Source organism: Chinchilla lanigera, unplaced genomic scaffold (assembly GCF_000276665.1).
Source record: "Chinchilla lanigera isolate Chin_1 unplaced genomic scaffold, ChiLan1.0 scaffold00070, whole genome shotgun sequence".
NCBI classification, from domain to species: domain Eukaryota; kingdom Metazoa; phylum Chordata; class Mammalia; order Rodentia; family Chinchillidae; genus Chinchilla; species Chinchilla lanigera.
In genome coordinates, this window is record NW_004955471.1 from 9,977,152 (window position 1) to 9,984,721 (window position 7,570).

Genomic DNA, 7,570 nt, shown 5'->3' on the forward strand with positions numbered 1-7,570 from the left:
ATATTTGGCCATTTAAGTTTTCCTTTTGAATATTTAGACATGAAAATACTATTTATTTCAGGACATAGACATTCTTATTCACAACACAGAGGCAAGGAAGAGGAAGGAAGGCCTAATTGAAACAGTATTATTCAAGGCATATTTATCTTAAAACTTAATTGACTCAAAAGCAAAGATAGACATCAAGAAAATCAATTAGTACTGCGAGCTCCCAGCTAAAAGATGCTGAGTGTGGAGTTGGAAGCTCAAAGCATTTGAATGTCTGCTTATTTTTCTATGCACAGTTTCCTCAAATGAATTCAATCCCTTTTGGGAAGGTGACTTTGAATAACCCCTTTTGTTATTCTAATACCTGAAGCCTGGAATGAAAAATTGAAATAAAAAACTGATTATGAAAACCCATGTGATTTGTTGAGAAGGCTTTTCTTTTGCTTTTTATTCCAAAGAATTTAAAAATTATAACTTTTATCTTAGAGAAAGCATTCATTCGCCATAAGCAGATGTATGATGTACATACAGATCTGTTCAGAATGTTGCCCAAGTCTTTCATGCACCTGTACATATGAAAGCATTTTATTTTCATGAAAACCCAGTGGAATAGAGCACCTGTAGGCAGGTGTCACTGAGGATTGTAATTCACATCACAGCAAGAGGGAGTAAAGATCTGTTGCCCACCCCATACTGTCACTATCTGAATAGAGATAGCTATATTGAGGAAGGCTGCTGGACCATTTCAGCTTCGTGGTCTATCCAGTGAGACACCATAGGATACATCCACCCTACCTACGTATCAACACCCTTTCTTTCTTCATACTGTTTCTATCATCTAATCATTTCTCTCAACCACTCTTCAACCTGTTTCTATTACTGTACAATACCTCTTCTTGAGATATTAGAAAATTTGGTACCTGATGAATCAGCTTTCCTCTCTGTTTTGACACATCTCTATATGGTGGAGAGTTCCACCAGGAGCTCAACTAAAAAGATTTACCTTTATGCTTTCATTGCATTGGCACAATATTATGAACATAGTAGCTTCATAATGAGTGTATCCTATTCGAACATTTAGAGATTTGTTAGGGGAAAAGACCATTTTTCTTTGATGGTTTTTGCCTGATGCAGAAGCTCTTGTTTCTTTTCTCTCTTATAATCCTTCTCATCTCTACCAAATTTCAAGAAGCTACAGTATTTGGCTTTGATTAAACAATGTGCACTCTTATTACACTCCTTTTTGAAATTTGAATTTTCACAAAAACCTGATGTCAGACTGTTCTGGAATAGAATTTTAAGTTAATAAAAAAATTCAGAATGAAATTATGTAATTAACAAATCATCCATTAAACATGTAAATTAGTCTACATTTGAAATATCAATTTAGAAGCATTAAAATATATACAATGGTTCTTAAATGTCGATGGTTTTGAGAAAATAAAGTGAAGTTTTCTGTTTAATTAATAAAACTTATCCTGTTCAATTTAAGAATTTATCAAATATGAAATATTTGCACTGATCTATATACATTCCTGAGCCCTTTTGTGGTTGTTATTTTGAGACAGTATTTCTAAGAATTAAAGGGCTTTAAAATAAAATATAGAATAAATATATATGGCTATACTGTTTTGACTGAGCTACTTGATCTCTATGTAGTTTTGGATCATTTGGAAAATACCAATTGTTTCACTTAGAACTACAGATTCTGTTAAATTAAATCACTTTACGGTAGGACTTCACAGGTATTATGGTATATTTGTCTACACTGACTAGGGTTTTACCATGCAGTGGTGGAATAATAAAAACTATAAAATATGTAACATAAGATCTTAATATACCCATTGCTGATACTGCATTAATCTAAAAGGTAGTTTTTTAAAGAATAAATTTTTGTGATGTACATATTCTTCCCAAATTTGTCTTGTTTGTTAATTGTTAATTATTAATTATTAATTTACTGTTCATTTCTTTAACAAAGTTAATGTGATATTTTCATATCGGTTCAACAACTACTGCTTGAGTGGCTTTGGTTAAAGGTATACAACTGGCATAGTCCATGAACAGTCTGCTACTATTATGCTGAAATCTGTGTTCACTAGGGCAATAGGTGGATTGCTTTGACTATCATAACAACTTTACCAAAGAACAGGAAGAATATGACTATATTTCTCCTAAATTTAGTTCAAAGACTTTATGTTTAATTCCTATCGACAATATCAGAATAATTGTTAGTCTGTACTAAGTAGAAAATTAAGTGATAGCAAAATTTTGGTTATCTCCAGAACCACAGAGATCAAAAAATTACCCAGAAGAAAAGCACCCAAAAAGAAAGCAAAGCTCTCCCCTTTGCTTACCATAAAAACCTACATGTTAGATTGTAGTTACTTGTTTGTCCAGTGCGTTTCAGTGATAATGTTTAGTTTGTCCTAATCTGTTAGTTAATGAGCTATGAGGTACCCTGGAGAGGGTACCCTAAAATCTCTTAACCTCTGAAAAAATGAAGGTTTTTTTTCCTAAGTTAAAGAAATCTCACGTAGTCTACTAAAATAATGTATTACAAGTAGGATTCCTTGTTAACATTCTGGATTCTAGGGATTCATGTTCTGTGTGTACAGTAGTCGACATCAAAAGCACGCAATGAAAATTTAAGCAGTTGTCTAGAAATGCAAATCAAATACTGATCAGATTACCTTAAATGGCCCCTTTGTGCAGACTTAGAAGATGATTGGGAGGCAGCAAGGCTCACTACCTTCTCAGGCAATGTCTAATTGGAGCACATTTTTTGCATAGTTGAAGAGGAAATGTATGCAAATAGCTCCGATTTCTTAAATAAACCGTACTCTTTTCTATCACCTTCATATGAGGCTGTTTTTTTTTTCAGACAAGAGTATGATGTAATGCAGAAGGAATCTATGCTGCTGTTTTCAACATTCCACAATACTTTTATAATTATCATTAAAACATGCATGACCTAGCGGAGCATGTTAACCAGTGCCTCTAATCAGTGCCGTGGGTAGATGGAGATCAAGTTTAAGACCAGCCTGAACAATTTAAGCACTTAGCAAAACCCTGTCTCAAAATAAAAACAAAAAGACGTGACAGAGTTTATACCATGTTAGCCACTTTCAAGAGTACAGTGCAAAGCATTAGCTTTTTGCTCAACACATCTCTAGACAAACTGACAGTGTGCGCACGTTCATACATGTTTTAAGAAGTGGGTTCTATCTAGCACTGTTGAGCAAAACCCTTTTTTTATCTTTTCCTGTTTTGATCCTTAGAATCTCAGCTCTTTCTCATGTCTACTCTTGAATTCTCCAAGCATCTTGTTGTTTCCTTCCCTTATTTCCTAACTCCAGACCATTCCTGTGTGCTAAGGCTACTCAAACGCCTTTCCTGTACTATAACATGTTTTGTAACAGTTTTGCAAAATGAGTTGTACTTATTATTTTACCTTTAAGTATTATTCACATTTAATACACGTAGGTCTGCCCAATATTGAAAGACAAAGATTTAAAAGTACATATTACTTTCGCTTAATCCAAAGAGATTTTGGAATATTGAACACTTTTCATCGTATATAACATAATTAGGAAAAGAACGTGCAACTTTACATATTGATTCACTTGATTTTATCTGACTACTGGTTGGTAATATGGGAAATTATAATTTAATAGGACACAAGAAATGCACTGTCACGATGGGAGGTGCTGTTACAAATAATGGTAAGCTGGGAGTGGTAGTGCACATCTGTAATCTCAGCACTTGGGAGCCTGAGGCAGGAGGTTCATTGTGAGTTCAAGGCCAGCTTGGGCTGCAAAGTGAGTTCAAGACCAGCCTGAACTGCATAGTGAGACCCTGTCTCAAAGAGACAAAAAAAAAAAAAAAAAAATTAGACTTCTAGGGTAATCCAGTAAATTTTCAGGATATTTCCTTAGATACTTCTTTGGTCATCAAGTCTTATTAAACTTGGATATTGAAAACTGTAATTTTTGTATTAAAAGCTTTGTATTAAAATATTTAAACTCTCAGTTCCATGGAGTCATAAATCAACTAAGTGGAAACATTTTTGGGATCATAAATGTCAGAGGTGTGAGGTAACATAAACATATATTTATATTTCTTTTTTATTAAATTTTTATAAGCTACATATTAATAAAATGTTAAATATTTTACAAAAGTGTGGAATGGTTTGTTTCACGAAGATGTTTCTATGTAATCTTTCATTTTAAATAAAAGCAATAATCAAATATGACATGCAGATTAAACTATATTTCTGCCAGTGAAATGATTCAATTTCTTAAAAATTAAAATGGTGTTTATTAAAGACTATAAGTACTTCTAACAGCTTAAGGTTTTCAAATTATTATCCCTAAAGCACACCTTTAAAAACTCATGTGCATTCCAAGTCTTCACAAAGATTAAGCAACTTGTCTCAATCAGCATTATTTGTTAAGGAAGCCAAGTAGAAATGAGACCAAATATCCACATCCTCAGTACATAAATACACACAGCAAGCCATAAAATATTCAATTTAGCACAGTGTTTAGATAATGTTCTGTTAAAAAGAAAATTTTAGTTTATTAGGATAGTGTTAATATTCTCAACTTTAGAGAAATCCAGTTACACGTTTCTGAATACTTTGCTGATAACTAATCAGACTTGAATAAATTATATTTTAACAACATTTTAATCAGCTTGGAGTAAAAATTAGGTATTGAGCTCATTTGGGCATTGTAAAATTATTCTTCAATATGAAAAATATTCAGTTAAATTAATCCATACACTAGTAATGCAATTACACATAGTATTTTCATAGTTTTCAGCTTGGAAAACAATGTCTTTAAAGTTTAAAATGCAAATGATATTTCCACTTGTTTTTATTTCCTTATGAATGATAACTGATATCATTACTGCAATGTCTTACTAATTGTATTTCACGTACTAGCCATGCACAGGTGCACACATGTATATATGTGAATCGACAGTGTAAAGGGAAAGGAAGCTATTCCTCTTGACCTCAGGTTCCATTTCCATAGGGTTCCTCAGTTGGCTGATTCAAGGTGCACTGGGAACACACAAGAGCTTCGGGATCATCCATGTATACAATGACATGTCTCATTCTTGTGGATTTGACGGACAGTTAAGAGTTAGCAGAGTTAGGTGGGATTATTAGAAAAATACTTATCATATTCAAAGAGCTTTGTTACCGCTTAGTAATATGCAAATGCTGACCTGAACAAGTACGCTTATACTACTGCTTATATACACTCACTGTGCCCAGTATTTTACTTTAAGCCATAAACGGCAAATATTTCAAATTCTAAATTATTATTATAGTAGATTAAAAGAACAATTTTTAATCATATGAGCTTGCACTGGTAAGCCAAAAGCCAAGGTGACATTCAGCGTGGATGAACGGGGCCTCGATCCACTCACATCACAGGACAGAAGACACGAGGCTTACCACAATCCATATTTCAATCTCCCGGGTTTTCAGCTGCCCGCAAATATAGGGCAAGATATTCATTCAATCCAGTTGTCATGAACACTAATAAATTTGAAGATTTTGACGGAATTATTGTCTAGACAGCATCATTTAAATTGCAAAACCCTTAGAGAGCTCCGCAGGAAAAGGTAGCTGAGCAAGGAAAAAGGGGACGGGGTAACAAGGTCTGTGAGGGTGCGGTCACTGGAGAACACATACTTTAGACAGAAACTTTTTTTATGCAGACTGTGCTGCTTGAAACCTAAGTGTCTGAGGTTTAAACTGGTCTGAAATCTGATTTTTCCAAATCTGCTCTACATCCTCTGTAAGTACAGTGAGTAGATCAAACCACATTCTAGATCCGGATAACTATAAAAAATTATGCACCTACATTAAGAAAATTAAGAACCTACACTCTTCAGGTATGGAAACTGTAGTAAAGACTTTGAAAACTTATTAAAGAATGCCTGAGAGAATTTAGAATTCTGTGTCTAGTGCTGAGAAAAGTGTAAGAAAGAGGTGGTAGTTTCCTTCATACATTTGGTATACATACCATGTGAAAACGAAAACAGTTATAGTACTTAAGTCAGAATGAGGACCAATAAATGAAAATAGACTTAATTTTATAAGAACTTTCCAAAACCTACAATAGAATTTGTAAAAATAGAGTTAAAGTAAATATTCAGAAAAGTGGTAGTAAGCTAAGATTCATAAGGGATAGTCAAGAATAGCCTGCATGGTGAACTCAATAAATGCAAAAATACATGCATAATACGAACAAAACCTGGGGTTAGTTTGTAATTGAGTCCTTGTGTTGAAACATGAGGTCATCAGAAGTCTTCATGTAGTAGACAGAAATTTTTTGCAATGTGAGGCAAGTAGCCTCAATGATACCTCACTTGAAAGTCTTGATCCAAGCCCAACAGCATATATGTAGGGGTACGGCACTGTGTGTGTGTTTTTGTGTGTGTAAGCAAATGGAATCAGCAATTATGATTCAGACACTTTTGCGGGGTGGGGGGCAGTACCAGGGATTGAACACAGGACCTTGAGCTTGCTGGGCAGGTACTTGCGCCGTTGAGCTATAGCCCCAGGCCGAAATCAATAATTACGAAAAAAGCTGATGATATTGGCTAATTTAACTGTACTAATTTAACAGTAAACTGTTAGGCTGTGACATTCTTTTTTTGAAATAAATGTAACAGTTTTCAGGACATCGCAGCTTTTTCAGGAGACGGACACACGGGTCCACTATTTTGCACTCTTCTCTGTAACTAGCTGCTACTGTCTTAGCAAATACCTCTTCATGTCCCACGGGTAGGTTCCAGAGTAGTGTTTCAGTATTTGGGGGTTACAAAGAAGAAACAAAGAAGTCCAAGAACGAGGACTGCGTTTCTTCTATCTTACAAATTTTTGATTCTAAAATAAAAGTTGTTTTGGTTTTAAAATAAACTCATTCACACTGTTCCCCTTATATGTAAAACAATATAGCATGAAATAAAAGACAGGTAAGAGGAAAAAAGAGGGAAAAAATGGTGCTGTAATCCAGTGAAGTCAATGAATCTAAAACCGTACCTTGACTTAGTACAATTCTTCTACATGTTTTATATGTTCTTTGGACTACTCCTCTGGTTTTCAATGTGTACATACAATAATTTGCTTTACAAGGTCTTATAAATAAAAGAATCTGACGTTGGAAAAATAAAAAGGAGTACAGGGAGGGGAAAAACGCAGGAAACTGAAATGTGTTGCATACATGTACCAACCTCCTACAGTGAGCATAATCATTATGTACTGCAGACAGGTGTTAATTAAGTAACAAACAAACAAATAAATAAAATTATGAAGTAAAACAAAGCCATTTCATAAAAAACTTGGAACTCAGAGTAGGTAACATAAAAAGTGTTCCAGTCTTTGGGGTTTACAAAAAAGAAACCAAGGAGTCCAAAATGAGGACAGGCAGACAAATCTTTTGCAAGTGTGAAGTAAATCTTGAGATTTAGGGAGAGGGTAGGAAGGAAAGGGAAGGGAAAATAAAATGATTTAAAATGTGTTACATACATGTAGCAACTCCCTAAGATGAATATTCACTAT

The 7,570-nt window shown here is 34.2% G+C and overlaps 1 protein-coding gene across 5 annotated transcripts in view; it reads right to left on the reverse strand.

Moving 5' to 3' along the window:
* Gria2 (glutamate receptor, ionotropic, AMPA 2) overlaps positions 1-7,570 on the reverse strand; it is a 138,476-nt gene that overhangs the window by 6,756 nt on the left and 124,150 nt on the right. The gene's annotated exons all lie outside the window — the stretch shown is intronic.